The sequence below is a fragment of the Sciurus vulgaris genome, assembly GCF_902686455.1.
Source record: "Sciurus vulgaris genome assembly, chromosome: 1".
NCBI classification, from domain to species: domain Eukaryota; kingdom Metazoa; phylum Chordata; class Mammalia; order Rodentia; family Sciuridae; genus Sciurus; species Sciurus vulgaris.
Window position 1 is genome coordinate 179,879,077 of NC_136461.1, and position 25,135 is coordinate 179,904,211.

Below are 25,135 nucleotides of genomic sequence, written 5' to 3' on the forward strand. Positions count from 1 at the left end.
AAATTAATAGTAGGAAATAGTTAATTTGCAGCTCAGGAGGTTTTGAGAGATTTTTGGGCTGAAAGTGTGTGCTGGATGCTCAGAAAAGCTGGGGCGCCTCCTGGCATACAGGACCAACCCTCTCATTTCTTAGGGTTACAGAACGCCCAGGTCCTAGCTCAGCCATCAGAATCTACAGATCTCCAGTTTGCGTCCTCTTCCACATACAATGTAAAGCCAGGTAGGAGAGGGTTGGAGCCCTGGCAAAACGTGGGGAATGTCAATTACAATTCAGGGACCTGAACTGAATTGTACATAAACATCTCCAAGGACAGGGAGCGTTTCAACCAATTATGTAAAATTCTGCGGAACGAGGTGTCGCAAACACCTTAAGAATTCTGAATTTTTGGAGCTCTTTTCATAACCCTTTTCAGCCCGCCCCACGCCGGCCCATGGCCCCCGGTGTCGGTGTTGGTTTTCCCCTGCCTTTTCTCCTTTTTCCTTCCATCCAAACCAAGCTTCCGAAAAACTTTTATTTTTTCTTCCACAAGTCTAAGCGGAGAAGCTTTTTCGTCACTTTAACCCTACTTTCCTCCGTTTCTTTGGCAAAAACCTGATATCAAGGCTACCCGGCCGGCTGCGGTCCTAGATTCCGGCAGCCTAGATTTGGTGCAGGCGAACCCCCAAGTGCCTGCTGGGGAGGCTCCCTTTCCCCCACGGGCGGTTCTAGTGCCGGCAGGAACCCAGGAGGGCGCGAGCTCCAGCCCCCTCCGGCGAGGCGAGAGCAGAAGCCGAGCCCCTGGCGGAGAGGACGCGCGCAGCACGGGGTGAGCTGTCAGCCGGTGGCTTCCTTCCGCAGGAGCTATTTTTAGCGGTGCGTCGCCCCCCTCTTTCCCCGCGGTCCGTGTGGTAGCCTCCAGCTCACAGCGGCCCCTCCGCCGTTTCTCTTCGTCTCCCCCACCGCTGCCGGCTCTTGGTAGCGTCCACGCGGGCAGGTCTGGAAACTGAGCATGTCTGGAAGCGCTCGGAGGCCCCGGCGGCGGCGGGGGCAGAGCCCAGCTGCGTCAGGCTGAGCCCATTCACCGCGCGGCCGCAGGAGCGCAGCGCCAGCGCCGCGCCGCCCGGCCCCGCCGAGAGGGGCGCACTCGCCGCCGCGGCCCCGGAGCCGCTCACCGCAGCCCCCTCCTGGCGACCCGCAAGTAAGTTTGTGAGGCTGCTGGGCGGTGGGGCAAGGGTTTGGCGACCGGGGGAGTCAGGCTGGCAAGTGGGAGGCGCGGCTGGCGACTCGGGAGAGCTGACTGGCTTCTACCCGCTGTGCTCGGTGCCTCTCTTAGCCGCTTGGCCAGTTTTTAAACGGCTGGCCACTGGGATGCTCGAGAAAGGGCGACGGGCAGAGCAGGAGGGTAGAACTGACTCGGGCGGGGGCCGAGGGGTGGACTTGGGAAAAGGAACCGGAGCGGGCTGGTGCGGGATAAGGAGGCTAGGTATGGGGTGCGGGAAAACGGCTAGGGACTGCTTCAGAGAGAAAGTGGGGTGTCCCTCAGCGGTAGGGTGAGAGCGCAGTGCTGGGGGTAGAGTAGAGGATGAGTGTGTCGGTAACCAGGGTGGCAGGAGGGAAGATTGATGGAAAGTGGGGCGCGCGGAAAGCGGATTTGACGGCAGCAAAGGATGTCGGTGCAAGGGACAGTGGGCTCCGGAGGGGCGGGTGGACTCGAATAATTTGGGAGATCGAAACCAGGTAAGGGAGCTATTATGATGGAGAGAGGCAACCTTGAATCAATCCTAAGGATGGAGTGCGCGAGGCTACATGTTGGGAACTGGCTGAATGCACGAAGTGACCTGGAAGGGCCAGCTGGAAAATCGCCGAGGGATTTGGGTGAAGCCGAGCTGTGCAAGGATCGGGCCAAAGAACTGGGCTGCTGGTGGGGCCGAAAGACTCAGGAAAGGACTGGAGGCTACTCATGCGTTTCCTTGAATAGTGATTTAGTAGCGGTTCTTTGAGGTTCAGTTGCAGTCCAGGGTCCTCCTCCATCGCTTACCTGGCTTGGGTGCACCTCGGCTTCTTGGAGGAGAGCATAGATTTGGTGAGAGATCAGGCTGTGGGAATGGTAGTCATTTAAGGGGCGCTGCCGGGGCTTTTCTTAGGTGGACCCCGGCAACTTCCGTGCAATGTGCGTCTGAATGAGTGTGTCACGGAGAGGGAGTGGTGTTTGTTCTAGGCCATGGAAATCTGTAGTCTACCGAAGGTGCTGTGTTTTGGACAGGGAAGTCAAGCAGAAGTCTGCAGCGTGCAACTCTCGGTGGGTGTGAATGTGCGTGTGCGCGCGCGCGTGTGCGTGTTGCCCGCTTGGGGTCGCGTGTGTTGGTGCAGTCTGTCTCCATGACAAGGAGATCCAGAACTGCACGGGCGGCACGGGGAGGGGATTAAAAGAAACGTGTTTCCCTACGTCTCTTCTGCCTCCTTTCCCCAGGGTCACATTCTTTGCTCGTCCAATGATGTTCCTCTCTAACCTCTTCCCAAACCCCCTTACATTCCAAACCTGATGGCCTTCTCTGATTTGGCACTCCGATGATGCGGCCGTTCTGGACTGCTAACACTACAGACTCTGTGGGAGGGAATCCTAGAAGTCCCAGCAATCAGAGTGGCTCTGGAAGGTCCTTCTCTGAGGCGTCACTCCGGGGGTCCGCGGTTCACTCAGTGCGCCTGTAGGTGACGCAGTGACGTTACCAGAGGACCTGGGAAGTGGGTGTCTCCAAATGGCCAGAGGGGCGGAGAAATGGGGCAATGACCAGCGCTTAGGGGTTCTCTGAAGTGGGGCCTCCTCCAAGTTCCTTACGTGTACATATAACTTAAAAGGGAAAAGACCAGGTTAGTAGAATAAACAAGTGCAAAAGATTTTTATGCAGAAGCACTGACAAGCAAACATTCAACCCACCAACGAAAAGAAGCAGGCTTTCTGCTTCATACAGAATCAGAAATTGAAATGGAAGGGAAGTTGTCACTGTGACCATGGCTTCTCAGACTCCATTCATCTCGCTGTGTTTTGTTGTCTGAGCTACATTTTAAGAGAGGATTTACCAGATGAGGAAATAAAGCATGAAGGTGATGCTGGAAACCTGTACCATCTGTGGATCCAAAGAAGGGGGAGTGTGAACTGTGCTAACCATCCGCTGTCTAAAAGAGCAGTATCTGAGACCCAGTATATACCATCAGAAATCTTTGGGGCATCAAAGTAGAGGGGCAAGACTCAAAAGAAGGGAAGTGAGAATTTCCAAAAAGCGTGTTGAGGACAGTAGTATGGGTTGGCTTGTACTGTGATGCCTGACCTTTGGAGGGACAGTAGAGAACACATCACACTTCTAATGGGTCAGGGCATGTGCTTTTATTCCATGTGCTGGCCCGCTGACTGGCACACTGTTGAAATATACCCTTTGAAAAATGTCTCTTGTTTTAGACATCTGTAAGGTAGAAAATTTGAATAAAAAGGCTGTTGCTGTCATCTGCTTCTATTGCTATGATTTTATTTTTGTTGATTGTTATAGAACACATGAAGGTAAAACAAATGACTGTATTGGCCACTACTTCTCTTCTTCCCAGAATGCTGTTCAAATAAAATATAACCTTACACATTTGTCTGTATTGTTTTGTTTGAAGATCAAGGAGGAGGGAAGGTTGGGCACATTGATTAGATTGTCAAGGCAAAGATTAGATGCCTGAGACCTTGTGAATCTGTTGAACAGCAGGCTTCACTTATACAATGCTAAATTTAATGTGGAATGAGAAAATCCTTCATTCTCCACCTCCTGCTTCTGAAATACAAAGGATTGTAACCCCTGGGCTAGTTCCTGGTTCTTAAGTAGAAGCCTAACTTGACATTTTTTCTGGAAGTTTGTTCTTAAGCACAGGTAAGCTTTGGAAAATAGTGGAATCTTTGCTGCCTTAAGGAAAAGGCATTAAAAAAATGTGGTGCAATGGCTCAATGAGGCAGAATAATAGATAGAAATGTCAGTCAGAATGGGGAAAAAAATCTTTTTCTCTCACCTCAGGGATGGATTTTAGTGATAGGCATATAGACCAGTGGTTCTCAGCTGGGAGACATTGGTAATTTCTGGAGACATTTTTTATTGTTATGTCTGAATTTGGGGGTGGGATGACACTGGCATCTCATGGGCTAGGCCATGGGTGCTGCTGTCTTGTACATGAACTAGACAGTCCTTCACGATTATCCTGTCCCAATAGTCAATAAGGCTGATGTTAAGAATCCGTGTCTTTCAACAAGCCGTGATTACAATTAAAAGCAACCCCTTTAAGGATGCTTCCAAATATTCCAGTTGGAAATCCATCTTGAAAATTAAGAGTAGTTAATACTAAGGGATTTTCATCACAAACCAGGCCCATGTTCAAAGGAAATTAAAGAGGTTTCCTTTCAGTGTAACTTCTTTATGGTTTTTAAAGAAGTTCTAAAATAGGAGAGTTCTAAAAGGCAGGTTATATGCATATGTGTTTGTGAACTGAGCAAACATTTTTTGATGAAAACAAGTTAAAACTGCTCTGCTCCAATATTGTTCACTGAACATGTTCTGTAATTGCTTTTTTAAATAGAAAATGTAAATTTTTAATATTAAAATTACTTTGGTTAAAATGACAGCTAGTATATTCTTTGGATTGAATAGAATTGAATAAAAATGATAGATGAATATTTATTGGAAGTCCCAAGAAATATTCCAAAATGAAAAATTTTAATGTTTGTAGATATCTGCACGGAAAGGTAAGAATCCCATATAATTTTCACATATTTAGTTTCCATATTAAATCAACAGCACGACATGTACTGAGAAATAAGCCTTTCCATCCTGTAGAACAATACACAGCCTAAAGAAGTAACAATGGCTCAGACGCACAAATGTAATACGATCTGGGAACTGTTCTAATGTTGCTTGCATGCAGGATCTCAGCACTTACTAGGTAAAAAGCTTTGTCATTATCACCCGGAGACCTAGGGGAAGTAAAGAGATCTGGTCAGGGTTTCTTCCCCTTCTCCCTGTCCCAAACTGTCATCCCTATTTACTGTTTGTAGTTTTGTTTCAGATTCATTCTGAAGGGATCTTCATTAGGGCTGCTTACTTCCTTTCTTGTTCTAATAACCATACCCTGCACTTTTGGCCATTAATGTCCCTCAGGGACCCCTGCAAAGCAGAGGTTTCACACTCCTGCTGAGTCTCTGTGGCATACAGCAATCCTTCCCTTTCTCCCCTGTGTACAAACATAAACAGCTCTTTTCTGCTTCCTGGTGGAGCAGAGGTTTGTGTCTCCCTTGGAAAAAGGCAGAAGGGAGAAACCTTGTTTCTCACAAAGGTAATGTTGGTTTCCCTTCTTGTGTCTACTGGGTTGCTTTGTTCAATTTTATGTTCAATTGCATAATCTTGCTTTTAGAAAGGCTTCTTCTCTTTCCCAAAGGAATAGTGAAAGAGCTGAGGAAAACAGAACTTCAGGGTGAGCAACACTGGTGTTGACCAAGGGAAACTGTCATTGGATTTGATGAAAACTCAAGAAATAGCATATGAACTAATGATAATCCTATTTGTAAATTCAATAAGCATTAATAAATCCAACAGTAGCAGGGACTCCTTTGTATTTGCAATGCACAGCTGCCCCTGTGCATTGTGACCACTCTTCAAAACCAAGTTCATTTATATTAATGCATTTTATATATGTCTCAAAGTCTATGTGTAAAAAGAAACACAGAATGAATATTAATTTTAATTGAATTTGAAGCAGTTGTGGAGATACATCCTGATTCTTGAAAAGACTTCAAAACACAATTGATGAAATGCAGAAGACAGAAGAAACTTTTAAGGGAAAGAGTTGAACAGATTTCTGTGTAGAGTAGAGAAGAAGGAAGTGAGAGATTTGAAGTGAAAGGGTTCATTCCTTTTCTGTCTTCTTTACTTAGGTGAAGGTTACTGCTTTTGTTTGCTGTCTGAGAAAGGGGACATAGTTTCCTTCTGAAGATGCTTGTTGAGATGTGTGTCTTTTTACACTTCTGATAGCCATAGCATAGCAGGTAGTGCTTATGCCTGGCACTGGTGGTTGGAGTGAAGCAGAATTCCAAATTGGTTCTGTCCTACTGAGATTTGCAGCAAAAGCTTTGAAGATGCTTTCCAATATTGAGCATTTCATTTCACTATTTTAAGGTAACTACTATAATGATCTCAGAACTGAACTTTTTTTTTTTTTTTTTCCTATTTTAGGTAGTAGGTAATACCTATACTTTAAAAGATCAGAGTCTAAGCATATCAAAGTATTCTTATTCAGGATGGGGGCAGAGAATGAAATCATATGGTAGCTCCTTTTGCCTATATAAACTTGCTGCTTACTCTAGCATGTTAATTTTTGTCCCAGCTGGAAGAAGGGTAGTATGAGAGGTGGGAATGTTTTCAAGCACTGTTGGTTGCCCTAGCTGAGTTCAAGAACACAGTCAACTACAGCTGCACACACACAGAGCAAAATTTTGAAATTTATGGTATAGCAAAGACAAAGTTTCCATTTATTACTTTCATTTTAGCTTCTTGTTAAACCTGAGCAATAGCATGAATTAAGAAGGCAACCTTGATTGTGGAGCATTTTACTTTTGTTAATAAGTGCTTATGCATCATAAGAAGCAAATAGCCTGGAACATCTCTCAAGGCTTTCAGCCTTCATTACAGTATATCTCTTCAATCTCTGGAATATTCATCAGGTAACATTGTTTGGGATCTGCATCCTGGGCTAAGATGACCAATATAGTTCCTTCTAATTTTGTAACTTATAGCTTTCTCTCCTGTCCTTCTAAAGAAGGTTAAAGAAATGTCCTGTTTGTCATTGAGAACACAGTTACCTGTGTAGACCACAGCCTGTTTATGCAGGGCATGCTTGTTGCTTGACCTTGATCTGGGGCCCCATTGACCAAAACATGGATTTCAGCCTTCTGGATTATGAAGCCTGACTTTAACAACTTCAATTTGAACAGCAGTGTTGGGACCAGGCTTGAAAACCAACTAGAATATTTGGGAAAAACTAACTGATTAACCAGAATGCTAACTACCATAAGCACAGGGGTCGAGGACAGTGAAGGGATAAAACAGTTGAATCTGGCACTCCTGCTCAGTAGTTTTGTGACTTTAGATCAGTTTTTAATTTAATGGCGCTTCAATTTCCTTACTGTTAAAATGGAGATATTTATATATTTTTGTGTGTGTGATTGGTTATAGGAGCAGAAAAATATTTTTTAAAGCAGAGGTGCCTATTAAATGATGGTGGTGGTAGTGGCGGTTATATATCTTGGTGCTGGGATTTTAATGGTTACTGTACTGGAAAGAGGAGCAGAGGGGCACAGAGTCAGATAGCCATTAGCGAGATAAGTAAGATGGAAAGGAATTACAGGGTTGGATCATAGGTTTGCAAGAGATTTTGTAGGTAGACAGATGTCCTCTTTTGACAGATGAGGGTTTAGGATTATGCAGTGATCTCCTGAGGTCTGGAGTAGCTGTTCTACATCGAGTCAGCTGAGTCTTCTTTTTTCTAAGTCTCCATCTAAATCTTCTCCACATTAAGAATGCACTTATTTATGCACAAGGCCCTGGGTTCAATCCCCAGCACCACCACCACAAAAAAAAAAAAAAAAAAAAAAGCACTTCTATTCATTTAAAAATTCACATTTAGCTCAAGAATCTTTCTTTTCAGTTGTTATTTTCCATGTCATCTGTAGGGGAAAAAAAAGAAAAGAAAGAAAGAAAGAAAATTATGGGTCTTGAATTTTCTATAAGCATTCAACTAAATGATCAGGTACCTTGTAATGTTTTTTCCTAGTTGGGATGAACTAAATAGGGCTTTATTGAAAGATGTTTTGAAACAAAACAAAAATGCCACTATGGATAATGCCATTTAACTTGGATTTTGTTTTTGTTTTTGTTTCTTTTTTATGATCAGAAAATTAAAGATTGGCTCTATCTGACATTTCCAATATCAAGTTAATATCTTTTTGTTTGTCAATGCTGCCTTTGTGATTTTTTGAAGAGTTGTAGATTCAGTAAAAATATATAAAAACCTTTTATTCTTTAGGAGATTTTTTAGTTGCAAAGTATATTATGCATGTTGTCTTATTTGTAATTTATGGTGACCAATATATAATCAACTGGAATAATGAAAAGATATGAATTACAAACCAGAACAGATGGCAACTTAGACATATTCCCCTTAGCATCAGATATGTTTGAATTCAAACCTCCATTCTTTAGCTTCTAGCTGTTAGAACTTGGACAATGTGCTCAATTTTCCACCTTTTCCGACCTATTAGATTATGGTTCCTGTAATGATTAAGTGAGATTAGCAAATGAAGACTTTAGCATGCTTCTTGGACCTCTTTTTTTTTTTTTTTTTCTACACTGCTAATTCTACTACACTTGAGCTACACCCTTGAAAGTGGAGCTTTATGCTCAGTTCAGATTCTCATACTGCCAATTAGAAAACTTGATGTCAAGTGGCTTAAGAGAAAATAAGAAGAGATGTCATGACTCTAAGGTTAGTGCAGGAAGGGACCCTATCCGACTCCAGGTAGGATCTGGTTCAGGGGCCAAACCATGTGCCAAGTTCCTTATTTTCCCCTTGAGCTTTATCCGTTCCCCTTGCTAATATGGGGCTCCCCTATTAGCAGACACTCTCTTCAGGTTGAGTTGGCTGCTGGAGACTTACAGAGTGTCATGTTCCCGGGTTCAAATCTAGTGAAGATGAGAACTCTTCCTTTACTTCTTGCAGAGGAAAGAGAAAGCTCACCTTCTTAAGAATCTCAGCAACATCCCTTTACATTTCAATGGCTCTGATCAAGTAAAAGCTCATTCTTCCACCAGTTATAGTACCAAAAAATTGAAATACATTTGTTGGGGAGATGTGTTTTTCCATATAAACTTCTGGTGTGGGAGTTGCTGTTAGAGAAGGCGGGTCCTGTGCTAGCCAGATAAAGACTAAGGAAACACCACAGCACTTATATCGCTGTTTGGTTCCAAATAAAAGTGTTGGAATTGTGGTTTCATTTAATCCAAATCATGTTTAAAGTCTAGAGAGTTCTTTCCTGTTTCTTAATGAATGTATTTTCTAGTGATTGATTCAAAAATTTTCAAGATTAAATGAAGACAGTGCATATTAGCTTGCTTTCTTCAATAGACAACATTAGATTGGCTTGTTGAACATTTGGATTTGTGTCTTGCTAAATAAAAGAAAAAAATCAATATACTATCTTGCATGATATACTTGGTTATAGAATCAGTATTTTCTTTAAAAAATAAAAGGAGAAACTGTCATTATGTAAGTTATTATCTCATGTTCAATGATTTATTTTTGGATTCTGGGTAACTGCTGGCCTCTGGTCTTATATCTGTGTACTATATTGCAATTGACAGTAAGACTACTTTGAAATATGCAACAAACAATTCTTCATGTCTGTAAGCATAGGCAGCTAACAAAATATTCCAGAAGTGTTAATTTGTTAAATCTTTGTATATTATAAAAATTCTACATTCCCCAAAGGGTCTGCTGCAAAAGATATCTCTCAAATGCAATCATTTTTAAGAAAAAAGTGGTTTTACATTTTGAATTAGTAAATTAATGGACAAGAGATTTTTTTATTAAAAATCATAAATTTACATAGGGCAATGTTGTTTGATTCATTGTTATTTTTTTCCCTCCCCCCCACCCCTCCCACCCTTCCCACCCCTCTTTTCCCTCTATACCGTCCTTCCTTCCTCCATTCTTACCACCCTCCTTATCCCTAACCCTAAACCTAACCCTAACCCTAACGCTTAACCCCTCCTACCCCCATTATATGTCCTCATCCGCTTATCAGCAAGATCATTCCTCCTTTAGTTTTTTGAGATTGGCTTATCTCACTTAGCATGATATCCTCCAATTTCATCCATTTGCCTGCAAATGCCATAATTTTATCATTCTTCATGGCAGAGTAATATTCCATTGTATATATATGCCACAGTTTCTTTATCCATTTATCAACTGAAGGGCATCTAGGTTGGTTCCACAATCTGGCTATGGTGAATTGAGCAACTATGAACATTGATGTGGCTGTATCTCTGTAGTATGCTGATTTTAAGTCCTTTGAGTATAGGCCAAGGAGTGGGATAGCTGGGTCAAATGGTGGTTCCGTTCCAAGCTTTCTGAAGAATCTCCATACTGCTTTACAGAGTGGCTGCACTAATTTGCAACCCCACCAGCAATGTATGAGTGTACCTTTTTCCCCACATCCTCGCCAACACCTATTGTTGCTTGTGTTCTTGATAATTGCCATTCTAAGACAAAAGATTTTTCTCTGACCTATTTTTAACTCTTTGCCCGGATCTCAGTGACAGGATGTCACAAGTACACATCACACCTTTAGCAGAAGAAAGTTAACAGCCATGCATGTTAAATGACTTTGAATAAAAAATATTTTCATCTGTTTTCATTTGTCCAAATGGTTTAGTAACATAAGTAAGTATAACTTACTTATTTTAAAATGTTTCAAAATGGGAAAATAAAGTTGCATATTTTTGCATTTTTAAAGGTAGTTTTCATGCTACTGTATAATGTGATTTAATTGTAGTGTGTCAGTGTAGCAATTGGTTTTCCCATAGAAGTTTCCAACATGAAGAGGAAAGGTATTTTAACAATGGAGGTAAAAAAGTGAAAAGTGCAGAAATCAGCAAAGCATTCATTACTAGTTAGATCAATTTAGGATCTACCAGTTTTTATGAAGGCCAAGGGAGTAAAAGCTGATCTTTTATATAACTAAAGTATCATTAAAGTGAGATTTTTTTTTTACTTCTACCTGCATATTTCTAAATTTCAAATCAGCAGTCCTATTGACAAGTAACAGCTGAGAAAGCATGAAGCCTTGAGAATGATTCAGATATATATTTTACTTATCTGAAGTATAAAACTAATAGCCAAGAGGAAAAGAAAAACTATTCTGTTATGATGGAATATTTTGTAATTTTAAGAAAAATCCATAAAGAGATCATTGTAACATAGCCTTACTGTACAGCTGCTGATTATATTATACATTAAGAGTTTCATGTTTTACTATGAGGCACACATCATGTTTGTCATTAAATATTATGGGGAAATTTTTCTTTGGTATTGCAGTTCATAAATTATTTTTGCTATCCTTAATGGGAATGTGAATAGAAAGGGTTTTAGTAGCTCAGTAGGAAACCATGCATTAATTTCTTTTAAGTTTTCTATTAGTTTCTTCTTGGAACAAAATATAGATTTACTAAAATAACAATAGATCCACTTTCGACAACTGTATGTAAACAAGCTTGGAGCTAATTATTTATATTATTTGTGGGAGGGAGAGAAGGAAGCTAAGGTGTCATTGTAATTTACTAATAGTAGTAAACATTAAAACAGAAGAAAACTAAATTCAGTGTTGTAATTTATCAGTTACTTAAATGACAGAAACTGATTTGGGTTAATTCCAATAGAAAAGAATTCATTCGATGGTTACGAAAAAAATTCGTGGAATTGAAGGAAGTGCTGAGAAACAGGATCTTGGAAAGGAAAGAATCCTACTGCGGAGATGATTTAATCAGCTCTAGTTGTTTTCCAACATTGTGTCACTGTCCTCATACTGCGAATTCAGAGAGGTTCAGAGGGAAGGGATTTGAGGAAAGAGAGGAAGGAGAAGGAGAAGGAGAAGAGGGATTGGGGGAAGAGAAAAGGGCTTGTTGACTGATAGTTCTAAGGTATGATCTATGGTCCATTGCTATCAAAAGAAGAGGAGTAGATAATACTGAGAAATCACATCATACCCATGTCTCCTGTATAGATTGAGAATGTAGAAACTTTAGTGATGAATTGCTAGGAAGGAGAAAAGAAGACATACCAACCCTGAGAGTATTATCTAGACAATGTCTATATGGAAGACAAAAATACCATATTAATTTTCTAAGACTGCCCTAACAAATAACCACAAATGGGGTGGTTCAAGATAACAGAAATTTCTTTTGTTGTTCTGGAGGTCAGAAGTCCAAAATAATCGGAATAATGGAAGGCCATTTTCTCGCTGAAGATTCTGGTGGCAGAATTTGTCTTGTGCCTTCCTTCCACAGCTTCTAGTATCGCAACAATCCTCGGCATACCTTGGTGTATAGAACATCATACCAATCCCTGACACTGTCACCAATGCTTTCTCCCCCATGTCTTCGATTCAGATTCAGAGAAATGGTTGCCGGAGATAGAGGGTAGGCAAATAGGGACTCACTGTTTAGTGGGAACAGAGGTTCAGCTTTGCAAAATGAAAAGAGTTTTGGAGATGGGTGGTGCTGATGGGGGCATGACAGTGTAAATGTACATAGTACCCCTGAATTGTGCACTTAACGTGGTTAAGATGGTAGATTTTGTGTTATGTGTGTTTTACCACATTTTAAAACCTTTTTTTTTTTTTTAATTATAAAAGCAAATAAGAGGAAAGTGGTTTTTTTTTTTTTTTTTTTTTTTTTTTTTTTTTTTTTTTTAACTTCTTAAAAGTGAACAGGATAGTTTAGAATAACTGGGTAACTCAGACACAAGAGGAATCTGCACTCACAAGTTCTTACCCATAGATTTTCGTTCACTGTTTACCAGAAATTGGCAGGGAGGGCATGTTAATCAGGAAAAGTCCCCCACCTTGGTTCCTTGTCCAGGTATTTCGATTATTCTCTTGGAAACTGGCACAAAGTCCCACCTACATCCTGAGATTCTTTTCTTACATGCAAATACCATCTACTTTGGGGGGAGGAGAGGGACCCTGGAACCCAGGTGTCTTCACTGATATAAAATAGAAGTCTGGGGCAGATTTAGAGCTTAATTTGGTGCCACTTGAGGAAAGTGGGGGGCAGAAAAATTGAGGAAAAGCCAACATAGTGCTCAGGATCACAAGAACTAAAACTAAGGTTGTATCCAGAGAACACAAATGTTTATAGCAGGTGTGTTCTAACAGTCCCAAACTGGAAATAATCTAGATCCATCAGCTGAGGAACAGATAAACAAATTGTAGTAGTGTTCCATAAACTAGACTTTTACTTAGCAATAAAAATAATACAGGGAAGGTTGCTGACCTCATTGCTGTGCCGATGGTCACCGAGGGTAACAAATGGGCCAGGAGCCATGAAAGTTTCATAAAAAACATGGCACTTTTGGAAAACATATGGGTTCAGAAGTATATCATGATAGTTATATAGAAAGCAGAAGTGGCTGAAAGGGCTGACCATAGGGTAGAATATAAAACCAGGACTCGGTGAGCTTATTTTTCTTAGTAAGGAAAATATTCTGCGTACTGAGGTTTTTAAAATTATTATGATATACAATACTACTCATTTATAAGCTATTCTATCTGTAAAAATTTAAAGGCCTCTGTAAATACATATGCACCTTTTTCCCTAACCTGAACTTATTTCAAGTTGATTATAGATTTTTCAAAGTTAAAGGGTCTTTAAAAAATTCAACTAATATTCTTTTAAGACAGAAGTTTTTAACTTGTGGTTGACATAGCACATGAAACTGGACAAAGAAAACGATCTTTAAATTTTTCACTGACCACTGACTGAAATTTAGCATTTTTACTATTTCAAGTTTGGGTCACAAACCACAGTAGTATTGACTCTACCCATCCAGTCACATTATAACCAATAGAATTACAAATAGTATCACATTACAGTTGTTTGCAGATACTTTGAAAAATCATTTATGATCATCACAGCTTTGAAAATAGTTAATATTAGACCTTGCTGTTAGATCATTTTATTTCTAGTATCAATGTTAGATCATTTTATTTCTAGTATCAATGTTAGATCATTTTATTTCTAGTATCAATGTAGAGACACATATACTGTATCACAGATTTATCCTTTTAAAATTTGGTACTTAATTTCCATTGAAATCCTATGCATTTCATTCTCAGAAGAGATCATGGGCTTTAGCAGACTCTAGGATTCATAGCATCAGAAAGGTGAAGAATCTGAGATCTTTCTTTGACTCCTAGTGGTAAGTTCCATTCAGTGCAAATGACTTGGTCCAGAAAGCCAAATCTGTTGAGTCTGTTCTGAGTGACAATACTTGAGCTCCTTGTGCCTGACACCAGCTCTGTTGTTTCATAGGAAACAATGCTTCTTGCAGGTTTCATGCAATTCACTGAGAAACTAGGCATGCATTCTCTATGAGTTCTCTAGGAGGGTTCTCCTACAATGGGGCCAACACAGCCTCAGAAGTAAAGACCTCTACATGAGCAATTGTAACCTTGTCTGTCAAGAGACTGGTTTTTGACCATCCCATATTGATGGCCCTGGCCCTTTGAAATTCTTGGTATGGGGTTAGGCAACTCTGACAGAGGTCAGTTTGGTGGGTTCAATCTAATGTATTGTGACTATCAGGAAGGCTGATGTTGAACTTCGGATCTCATAGATCAGGGATCTTTTACTCCCCATTTTTGGTTTAATTCCCTGGCAGGTTGTGTTTGATTTTAATGAACACATCTCCCTTACCAAGACCTCTGTTCTACTTTTATCATCTATTAAACTTGTTTTAGGACTCTGAATGCAAAGCATGTCATCTGCCAGCAGTAGTAGTGGTCTCCTAAGACTCGTGGACCCCTGAGGAATGGGTTCTGTTTTATAATTGGATATATATCATTTAAAGGTCCACTTCTAAATATCTTAGAATAGCAAATTTCAGTTTTTACTCCCTAACAGAGTCTTGCCTCTTTCGGAGGTAAGATTTACTTTTGTTTAATTTCTATCCTTGACCTAGGTCTGTAAAACATCACAATTATCTAGGAATTTCCTGAAGTTACAAAAATGCTCTTATTGTGGCTTTCCTGATTTATTCCAGGAATGCAGATTATAGTGAAATCTGCCAAATCAAATATATTTTGGCAGAAATGTATTTACTGGGAAATAGCTGTCTTAGACTGCATGGAAAATTTTTTCTTTTTTTTTTTTTTTTTTTCCTTTTTTTTTTTTTTTTGTGGCGGGAGGGGGGGTATCAGGGGATCGACTCTGGCCAGCATCTCCCCAAATTCACAGAACATTCTTCTAAAAAATATTTGGAATCCAAATATGTGCAGGGCACTCAGCTGGGGATATAAGGGACAAAGTAATCAAGGCCCCACCCTTATGTAACTGGTAGCATAATTTGCTTGTTGAGAAAGGATTTTAGTTACTGCTGGAAGAATGTTCTGAAGGCTAAGCATGTGAAGCTTGAAGGCTGTGCAGCAGAGGAACCCCATCCCAAGAAAGGAGGGCTTTCTAGATTGAATGCTGCTTGGAATTGTGGGACCAGAACGTTGCTCCAAGGCAGAGAAAATAGGTTGGTAAAAGTGAGGAAATGAAAAATGATTCAAGTGGCTGGGGAAAGAATGAGGACAGAACCAAAGGGAAGTGGAGGTCAACCAACATTAGAGAATCCAGAATCTTCTTGGTGAGGCTAAGGATTTTAATCTTGGAAGCAGGGTAACATGATCAACTCTCCTTTCTTGGCACACAAGTAATATTTACTTTCCTAGAGAATAGATGGCATTAATAGAACCCATGAGAACCCAGAAAAAAGGTTTTCTCTTTAAAGAGTGGACATGACACGTGTATCACAATACATATATATTATTACAAATATTTCTGCGCTTTGCGGCAAGCTTTTGGTTTCCAGTGCTAGGATTAAATTACTTGTTTCTTCAAGGTTCTGAACCAAGGGAATCCCAAACCACTAGCCTTTGTCATTTGCCTTTGAAGACTTCTTTGTAAAAATTTCATTGTGAAAAAACTGTTAACTTTAAATTTTTAATTCAGTCTTTTTAAAAATGTTAAAATTATTAAGATATCTACTTGCTATTTTAATTTGCCATAGTTTACCTGTTTATTTACACTTCATTATAAAAGGCTAGAGATATTGCTACTGAAATTGAAATGATTTGCAAAGAAAGCTGTTTTTAGGGATGGTAATCTCAGATACATTTGAATTTATAGAAAAATTTTAAATTTCTCATTTGGTTGTCACACTAACACTGATCTGTTTTTGGACCCCCTCAGCCAGTACTCTGAGTCCAAAGCCCTTGTAATCTTTTGAGTAAGAATATGTAATACAATTTTCACTTTATGTATATATTTTTAAAACAGAAAAATTTTGTCTACAAAGCAATTAAACAATTCTGCCTCATTTTTATTATTAACTGTAAGTATTTATTGATTACCAGCTTGAGGTGAAGCTGAACATCAAGGAAGAAGAGCGTGGCAGAGGGAAGGAGCGTACATCATCAGGAAGCAAGAAAGATAGAGACTCCACTCTCCAGATACAAAATATATACCCGAAAGCCATGCCTCAAATCCCACCTCCTCCAGCCACACTCTACCACTTCAGATATCACTTAGTTAATCCCTGTCTGGGATTAAATCATTGATTGGATTAATACTCTTACAACCCAATCATTTCTCCTCTGAAACTTCTTGCATTGTCTCATGTGAGCCTTTGGGGGACAACTCACATCCAAACCATAACATTCCTCCCTTGGTCCCCCAAAGCTCACAACCATCTTACAATGCAAAATACATTTTGTCCATTTTCAAGAGCCCCCATAATCAACAGTTCCAAGATTGCTCAAAGTTCAAGTCCAAATTACTCTCTGAGGCTCAAGGCAATCTCACATTGTAAGTAACTGTAAAATTATAAGCAATTTACAATTAACTTCCTAGGCCCCCCTATGTAAGAAGGTTGCCCCCCCCTTGTTTCTTCTCAAGAGAATTTTCACCTTTATTCCCTTGAGCTTGAGATGGGTATGGTCTTGCCAGCTCCTGAGATGCCCTCAAGCCATCTTTCTTACCATCTCTAGACAAAGTCTTTAGCATTTCTTTAGTGGCAGTAATGTCTTTAACAACTGCTTTCTTAGCCCCAGTTTGACTCCAGCCTTTCAAGTCCACATTTTCCAAATCTTTCTGTTCCTGATTTTCACAATAATTTTAGCTAAAAACTGCCAGCAATATCGATGCCACCACCTGAATGCTATGCTGTCTAGACATTTCTTCTACCAGATTAAGAAGCCTGTCATTTCTAAAATTGGCCTCACAGAAAGTCTCTGGACACCAGCAAAATGAAGATAGCTTCATAGCCAGAACATAACATGAGTGGCCTCTACTCCAAATTCCAATGGAGTCATCCTCTGAACCCTCTCGAGCCCTGTCTTCATTGTTCTTGGTCCTTTTGGCATTCTGGTCTTCTGAGCTCCCACCAGAGTTGATCATTAAGCACTGCCTACAACAAGCTAAAGCATAACCAGCTTGCACTGTTAATCACCTCAGAATTCCTCCCACCAATTCCAAAAAGCTCAAAAAGTTTCTGAAATACATGGTCAGGTTAGTCACAACAACGACCCCACTTCTTGGTACCAACTTCTGTTTTGGTCAGCTTTTTTGCTGCTGTGACCAAAGAAGGAGGTGACAAGAGCAGTTACAGAGTTATTATTCTGTGTGTTGGCATCTTTATAACATGATGTCAATAGGACCTACCACAGTTATCAAAGGCCCTGGTTCCCTAGTAGATCTTTCCTTGCTAAGCTCTCTCTGTGAATATGTGTCTTTCATCTATGCATCATTCTTTCGTGGACTGCCTCATCCCATAGTCAACATTTTCAGTCCTGTGATTGACATGGATTTAACCTGCCCCTTTTATTGCTGTTCCCCAAAGGTGCATATGTGAGCTAGCCAGCCCAAGTACTCTCACTTGTAGCCATGTCCATGCTCAAGAGTAGACACATGTGACTTAGCCAGAAAGTGATGAGAGCACTCCCTGTTTTCTGACAGATACCAAAAAACATACCCTTCCCACATGACTTCCAAAGCTGCCAGTTGTAGGTCTAGAGTTGAGTGACCATCTTTGTTATTGAATGGAAGAACCTATATGCAAGTGAAGCTGGCCCAAGAAAATCAAAACAAGATGTAAGAAAGCACATTCCAGCCCAGGGATCCCAACACTCTTGAAGCCAATATGAATCCTGAATATTTCAGCTGCAGGAACCCATTATTTTTCACTTCTTTTTAAGCTAATAAATTGGGTTTTTGTTTCTTTCAATGAATGAATGAAAGCATGAGTGCTGACTAAAAACAAATTGTCCCTGTACTGGGGACAACAGCAAAGCGAGGTCTGAAGATGTCATCTAGTATAGGTGTGAAAGATGTGTAACTTCTCTTGCTCTGGGTCAGAGTTTGTAACAGGGATCAAGGAAAGTGGTAACTTTTCCCACTGCAGTTTCCTCTAAATAGCATTGGTTGTTTTAAAAAAAAAAAAAACTACCTGCAGTGTGAGGAAGTAAAATATAGGTATTTTTTCATACACAGAAAAGAGAGACTGAGTGTTGCTATGTATTACAGAAACAAACATAAATGGTATCTGACTGCATCCTAGTAACAGCCTTGCTATTTGAAATCCATGGATACATTTATTTGTTATGTATTTTCTTTTAGCATGAGATATTCTAGGGTCTATTCTTCAACAAATAAGACATTACAACCCCAATAATGGTCTCTAAAATGAATAATAAGATTAGAGGGACAAGCAGTAAAATAATAAAAGACAAATTATCTTGTTGATCCTCTATTTCTAGTTACTCAGCAATAAAAGCCATTTATTTTTTATTTGGACATTAAATTGCTAGAAATATGAGTCAGTCGTTTGGATGTGAAATTTTGTTACAGCTCCATTCCATTTAGTATCCTAAGTATCAGTTTCTTATAGACATTTCCTTTTACAAAGGGAAGAGTAGATATCAATATGGTAATCAGAGTGAGTATTTCTAGTATCCTGTGAGATATTACTGAATCCTATATACCATGTACTTTCCTTTCCATGTGATATACCTGTGTGATAAAGTTTAATTTAGAAATTATGCATAATAAGAGATGAAGAACAGTAAGTAATAATAAAAGATAACAGTATGACAATATGCTATAATAAAAGTTACATGCAGATGGTCTGTTTATTTCTGGAATTTTCCATTTAATATTTTTAGATAATGATGGATTATGAATAACTGAAACATCAGAAAGCAAAACAATGAGTAGGGGAAGTTTACTGTAATGAAATTTCTGGTACAAATTTTTGCTGGTGGCTTGTTTTCCATGACTTCTTTTTGAAAACATGAGACCTATATAAACTATGATTGTTCATGGCTAAAAGGAGGGTAGGGGTATCCATGGTATTATTTAGACTCACTTTATCTTTCATGGATCCTTGTCTGATGGACAATAGTTTCTTCTAAGAAGGGTTATAAAATAAACCCCTTAGCTAAAAGTAGGAGTTGGATACTGAGCTATAAGGAGAAGGGAGCTGCATATTGCAATTCAGTGACCAGAAAACATTTTCTCCCAAGGTGTGGTCTGAATAGTCCCTAGTACATTTTGAAACACCTTGGTTAGCTCTTTTCATTTAGGGAGGGAAGTGCAATAAATCCCGATTTTTCATGAAGTATCATGGAATATACTGTGATATTTATTATGTCTGCTAATAGAATAGGAAAAATTAGTCTATTCTTCCCAGGTAATTTAATGGACAAGACATTCCATTTTCAAAAGAGAAAAATGCTGCCCCAAGGGAAGTAGCATGAGCATCCTGAAAATGTTGTGTTTAGTGAACCAAGAGCTTAACAGACTGCTGACATGGTGACACAAACAAACAAACAAAAAAGTTCTGACATTTGTATCCACAGGAAATTGCTGAGTAAGCAAAGTTATCATTCACACTTAAATTTGGGGTTTGCCATCTAGTTTTTGGTCTGTTATCAATTATTTCTAAAACTTTTTGTAGCTAGCAATAGAGCCCCCCTTGAGCTGTTCCAGCCTGATGGGGTGCTGCTTAGCCTCACAGTGGAGGTGGCTGGAATCTGTTCTTCTGTACAGTGGATTTTCTAGTGCATTCAGATTTCAGTCTTCTACCAAAAGGAATGAAGTATGAAGTGCATCTGGTTACCATTTCCACAACCTGCAGAATGCAGGTTGGGTACAGGTGCAAACAGATGCAAACAGATGGAGTTCCTGACCAATGAGAATTTAATAGTGGCAAGTGGCATGTATTGGAAGATGTGGGAGCCACCTTCAATTTTGTGAAATGAAGGAAAGAGAGAACTTGGCATGCAGAAGTCCAAGTGTGGATTCTAAATTTATGAACACTGTGTTTGGTAAATTGCTGACAGAAAGCCTGAGCATTCTCTGCTGTTTATAGCACAGATTTGGATGCAGGGAAGGGACTCTCTCAGTGCAGTGAGGAACAGCATGAACTTCAGAGGCACAACATCCGAGTGACGAGAATAGAGGAAATGTCCAGATATTTCTTCTATCATTGCATGAATGAGAATCTAACCAGAATTGATATAGAAAACTCCCCCCACAACCCAAATACACATTTTTGCATAATCTGCTGTATGATAAACTGTCTTTTTTATATTTCGGAAATTCCCAGCACATCTATCATTCTCTCATTCAGCAAGTATATTGATTGCTCACTTGTTGCCAAACATTGAAAGAAGATGAATAAAGCTCTTGGAATCCTTACCTCTGTAGAATTTGCATTCTAGTGTATACAGACAATCCGCAGTGAAGTACATACTTAATAAAAGTATCGATGATAATATATTCTAATAATGTGATAGAGCACGACAAATGTGGTGTTGGGGCACAATGATAGGTTGTAGCTAGGAAAGAGAAGGAATATGGAGATAGACTTGAGGGTAGATCAATCTACAGAGAATAGGAATACAAGAAGGAACCAGGTAAGGGGCCTGAGAATGGAGCAGGTAGGGGAGGAACCAAGGAGTAGTCTTTAAAGAATGTCTAAATCATTGAAGAATATTAAATCCAGAAGTAACCTGATACAATTAATGCTTTTGTAAGCTTCACTCTGGCTGCTAAGGAGGCACAGCAAAGGCAGAGGTCCAAAGACCATTTAGTGGGCTGTTGGAATGATCAATAAATAGGAATGGTTTGTAACATTACTGTAGCTGGGTTTAGGATGCATTTTGAAGGTAGTACACAAAATACGGTAGTCAACATAGGAAATTACTGTTTGACTCGATATTAAGTGTAACCAGAAGAGAACTCTTCTGTTTTATCAATCTGTATTTAGTTCAGTGTTATGCATAGTGCTTATCTGAAACTTTGCTACCTGGTCTGTGGCAAGGAGTTTGTAGGAAAATGTAAAATGGTTTTCTCAACAAAGGAAGTAAGCCATGCACGGGTTTGCATGCTAGCACAGGCTCCTTACTTACTCATGGACAGAGGCATTTCTAGAGCAGACTTCTCTGCAGATCTCACTGTGAAGCATTGGTTTAGATGAAGTCATCCAAATTCTCAGGTTTACCACATGTGGCACATTCTTGCAGAACTGCTGCTGTAGTTGTGCAGGCAGGCTGTGGTTACCAACACCACATGGAGCCATACACAGATGTGCTATTGTGGAGCCCACCTTCTCAATATTATAATTTCTAAATTTTCACAGGATTTGTTTGACCTTGTTTTTGGTAAGTAGGCATGTAAGAATAAACTTAGGAAAACTCTTTTTTAATTATTTTCCCAAATAACCAAGCAATCCCTGTTTTGAAGTCAAGTCACAAAGGCAACTTAGTTACTCCTTACTTTTTCTTCAAAACTTAGCTTATGTACCAGCTTTAGGAAGCCACCCAGATCTTCTAGTCATTCTGATATTACTGTCTTTTATGCATTTTCATAATACTGTTTTACTTTTATCATAGCATTATTATATGTCAAGAGTAGTTGACTTACTTTTACCTACCTCCTCCCCAAACTGTAAGCAGGTGGAATTCTGTCTTATAATTCTAATACCCAATAGAATATCTGAAATGTCATAGATATCCAGTTAAATCTATAGGCTAAGTGGTATGATTATAATTTCAAATAAAAGATAATTGTTCACACTACCAGGCATAATGGTTTGCATTCACGTCTGGGATAACCAACAAAGCAAAGACTTCACTGAACTAACCAAATTTGAGACAAATGACATCAAGGTCAGCCTCATATATGAAAAAGAGTTCTTAATATTAAACAATTATGACATTTTGGATATCTCAGCCATATCTATGAAATGAGAGCAACCTAATGATAACACTTCAGAAATAAAGGATGCTATGTATAATAACCTCATCCAATAGGGCATGATTCATTATGTAGCAGTGTTATAATATCCCTGGAGGTGTTGGGATTTAGTGATTTGTCTTACTTGCTTCTTGAGCATCAGCAGGAATTCAGATGTGTTTAGCAAAATCCCCTGAAAATCTGAGGACTTGATTATCTTTTACAAGCTGACCAGTTGCTATCCAATAATCTTAGTGTTCTTAATAAATCAGATAGGAGTATTTAGAGTTAAAGGATTCTTCAATTTCTTCATCCAAAAGATTTTTGAGCATTTACCATGTGATAAAAATACCTGGTGCCATTCAAGTGCTAGGCAATATGGAGAAACAGAACAATGTAACTTGCCCTTAGGGAAGAGTAAAATGAAGTATCATTCATCTGCTTGTACATATCTCCACCTGTTAAAGGACAGTACAAACAGAACTTGTGTTTCTCCTAAGAATGAGTCATGCTTCCTATGTGGAGATCTCTGAGGCCAAGTCTTCCAGCCTGACCTATCCTGTCTGCTGTTCCCAGGGGTTGTTCCTAGAGGTGGCTGCTTTCATCAGTTCTTGGAATTGTTGTTCCCACAAGTGTACCACTTATCAGGCAAGATTCCAACCATGGCAGCAATTTTCAGAGCCAGTCTGGCTCACAATCTCCTGCTGGTTGCTCCAGTCAGCAGTTCTTACAGAACCTCCTGGGTTTCTCATCAATTTGTATCTCACCCAACCTCCTCCCCTTTCATTTTCTTTTTTGCCCTGAAGCAATCAATGATTGTCAGCTTTCACCTAGCTATAAGTGAGTTCTCTAATGATAGCCTATTGTTATTCCTAAAAACATGCATAAAAAGAATTTAGCAATTGCCCCTGGCTCTTCTAGGTAATGATGATGGTAATAATGATGATGTCATCACTAATATTTATGGATAACTAAAAACAAGTGAGACCCTGACCTAAGTGGTTTGCTGATGTTTTTGTCTTTATTCCTTCTAACAATTCTGGAAAGAAGGCATTTTTATTAGTCCACTTTACAGATAAGTAACTGAGCCAAAGAAAAATTTAGGGACTTACCTGTCATCCTTCTTAGTCCCTACCATCAGATAGGAAAGTCCTACAAAATCAGCCTCAAACCAAGCTCTAGTTCTCCCATTAGTCTCCTGATGGGATGTACTGATGAGTAGTGAGGCCAGTGAACATGATGGGCTAAGTATATTCTCTGATCAACATTTTGTCCTTGGCAAGCAGTGAGTATTTGTCTTTTTGGTTCTTGAGATCGGATCAAACAAAAGCTGGGGTAGGTTTAAGAGAGAACGATAACACTGGTGCAAGAATGATCTCAGGTTCAGTCATTAATTCCTGACCCATGCTTGTACAAGTGTTCCTGAATTTGGGCCTATAATTTTCATGTATTTGTTTTGACCTGTGGTGGTAACAGACCCCAGAACTGGGATAATGGCTATATTCAATCTCATTGCTGGAGTTGGGAGGCATGTGCTTGATAGCTTTCATTCCTTTCCCTCCTGAAAACCTTATGAGGTTGATTCCACTATATTATCAGTACAGTGACCTGCATATAGTAATTCGTGTGGCTGATGTTTGTGTCATTCATTCCTTTACTGTCAAAGTTCTTTCAGCCCACAATTGGAAAGACATTAGAGAAGTGGATTCTGAGATCCTCGTTTTATGTTATTTCATCTTTGATTTGGTATTTTATTCTTATGGATTGGATAGTTTTCTTAGGGGAGAGTATGCTACCACTTATTAAATACCTTCTGTTTCTTGGGCACTATGGTAGCTGTTTCCAGGTAGGTTCTTAATTTTTACTAATCACATGAGTCAGTGGAAATATGGATTGTGGGTGTTTTTTCATAGGTGAACAAATCTGTGCCTAAGAATACCTTGGGAAAGGAGTAGGGGAAATCTACAAGATGAAGAAAATAAAACATGGTGAATGTTTTGTGTGTTAATTAATATTTTCTGTGTTAATGAATACAGAGTAGAGGTTTAACAAAGGAAAAAAATTGTCAAAAGACTATTGCCTTGGTACATACAGAAAATTTATCACTGTGAGAGGTAGCGATCTGGGAATGGACCACATATAAACTTTGCAAAGAAATAAGGCAATATATTTGGTTGGTAGACAACCAAAGAAAAGAAAATCATTTCTTATAATGAGAATGATTTGTTTCTCTGCCTTCTCTATCAGATTTGCTGCTGTTTATTGATGTATGCCAAGTAGGATTGGGGGAAAATAAGTCCTTACAATATGAATCAATCATGATGAATATAGTTTGTCTCTATAATACCTATGTTTTCTACCATATTTCATAAAGGTGAATGGAATAGAATAGAATTAAAGAGTAGAATAGAATAGAAGTTGATGCAAAGATGTATATTCACAGCCACAAATAGTCAAAGGTGGAATATGCACATAGCTTATTTGATCTGGAATATCAAATCTTTTCTGGGTACTTTCATTGAAAGGAAGACTTTCTGGTAAACAACAATAAAAAAACAAAAAAGCAGTTTTGTTTGTTGAGAAAAGAATAGACTGTTTACTAATATGTCCAGATTGACATACTCTTTCTTCTCCCCCCCCACTGCCACTGATAAACAAAACACCAGAGAGATGTCTCTATGTGTATATACATGGGTGCCATGTGTACATATATAATGACATGGACTTATTATATACATAAGCACACATCAGATAAGTTTGGAATAAGCCAGACTATTGTGTATGTTTGCACTAAATCCCTAAATCTCAATGATTTAGATAACAAAAGTTTCTCGCTCATGCTACCTGTTCATTACAAAGTTAGTTGAAGCTCTCCATTACCTCATTTCTCTTTGTGCCCAGTTTAACCTGTATCTGAAATATTACCTATCTCATAACAGAAAAGAAACAACACCAAAGATCTCAAATAGATTTAAGAGCTTCTTTCCACATATATCAATTCTTTCCACATGTCATTGGACATAGG

At 39.4% G+C, this 25,135-nt stretch overlaps 1 protein-coding gene across 2 annotated transcripts in view; it reads left to right on the forward strand.

Moving 5' to 3' along the window:
* The first annotated feature begins 1,026 nt into the window (after positions 1 to 1,026).
* Positions 1,027 to 25,135, forward strand: part of OXR1 (oxidation resistance 1) — a 431,786-nt gene continuing 407,677 nt past the window's right edge. The window contains exon 1 of one of the 2 annotated variants that reach the window (XM_079105185.1): positions 1,027 to 1,178. The gene's annotated coding sequence lies outside the window, so the exon portion shown is untranslated. The remainder of the gene's footprint in view (positions 1,179 to 25,135) is intronic. The other variant, XM_079105187.1, reaches the window with a different exon arrangement.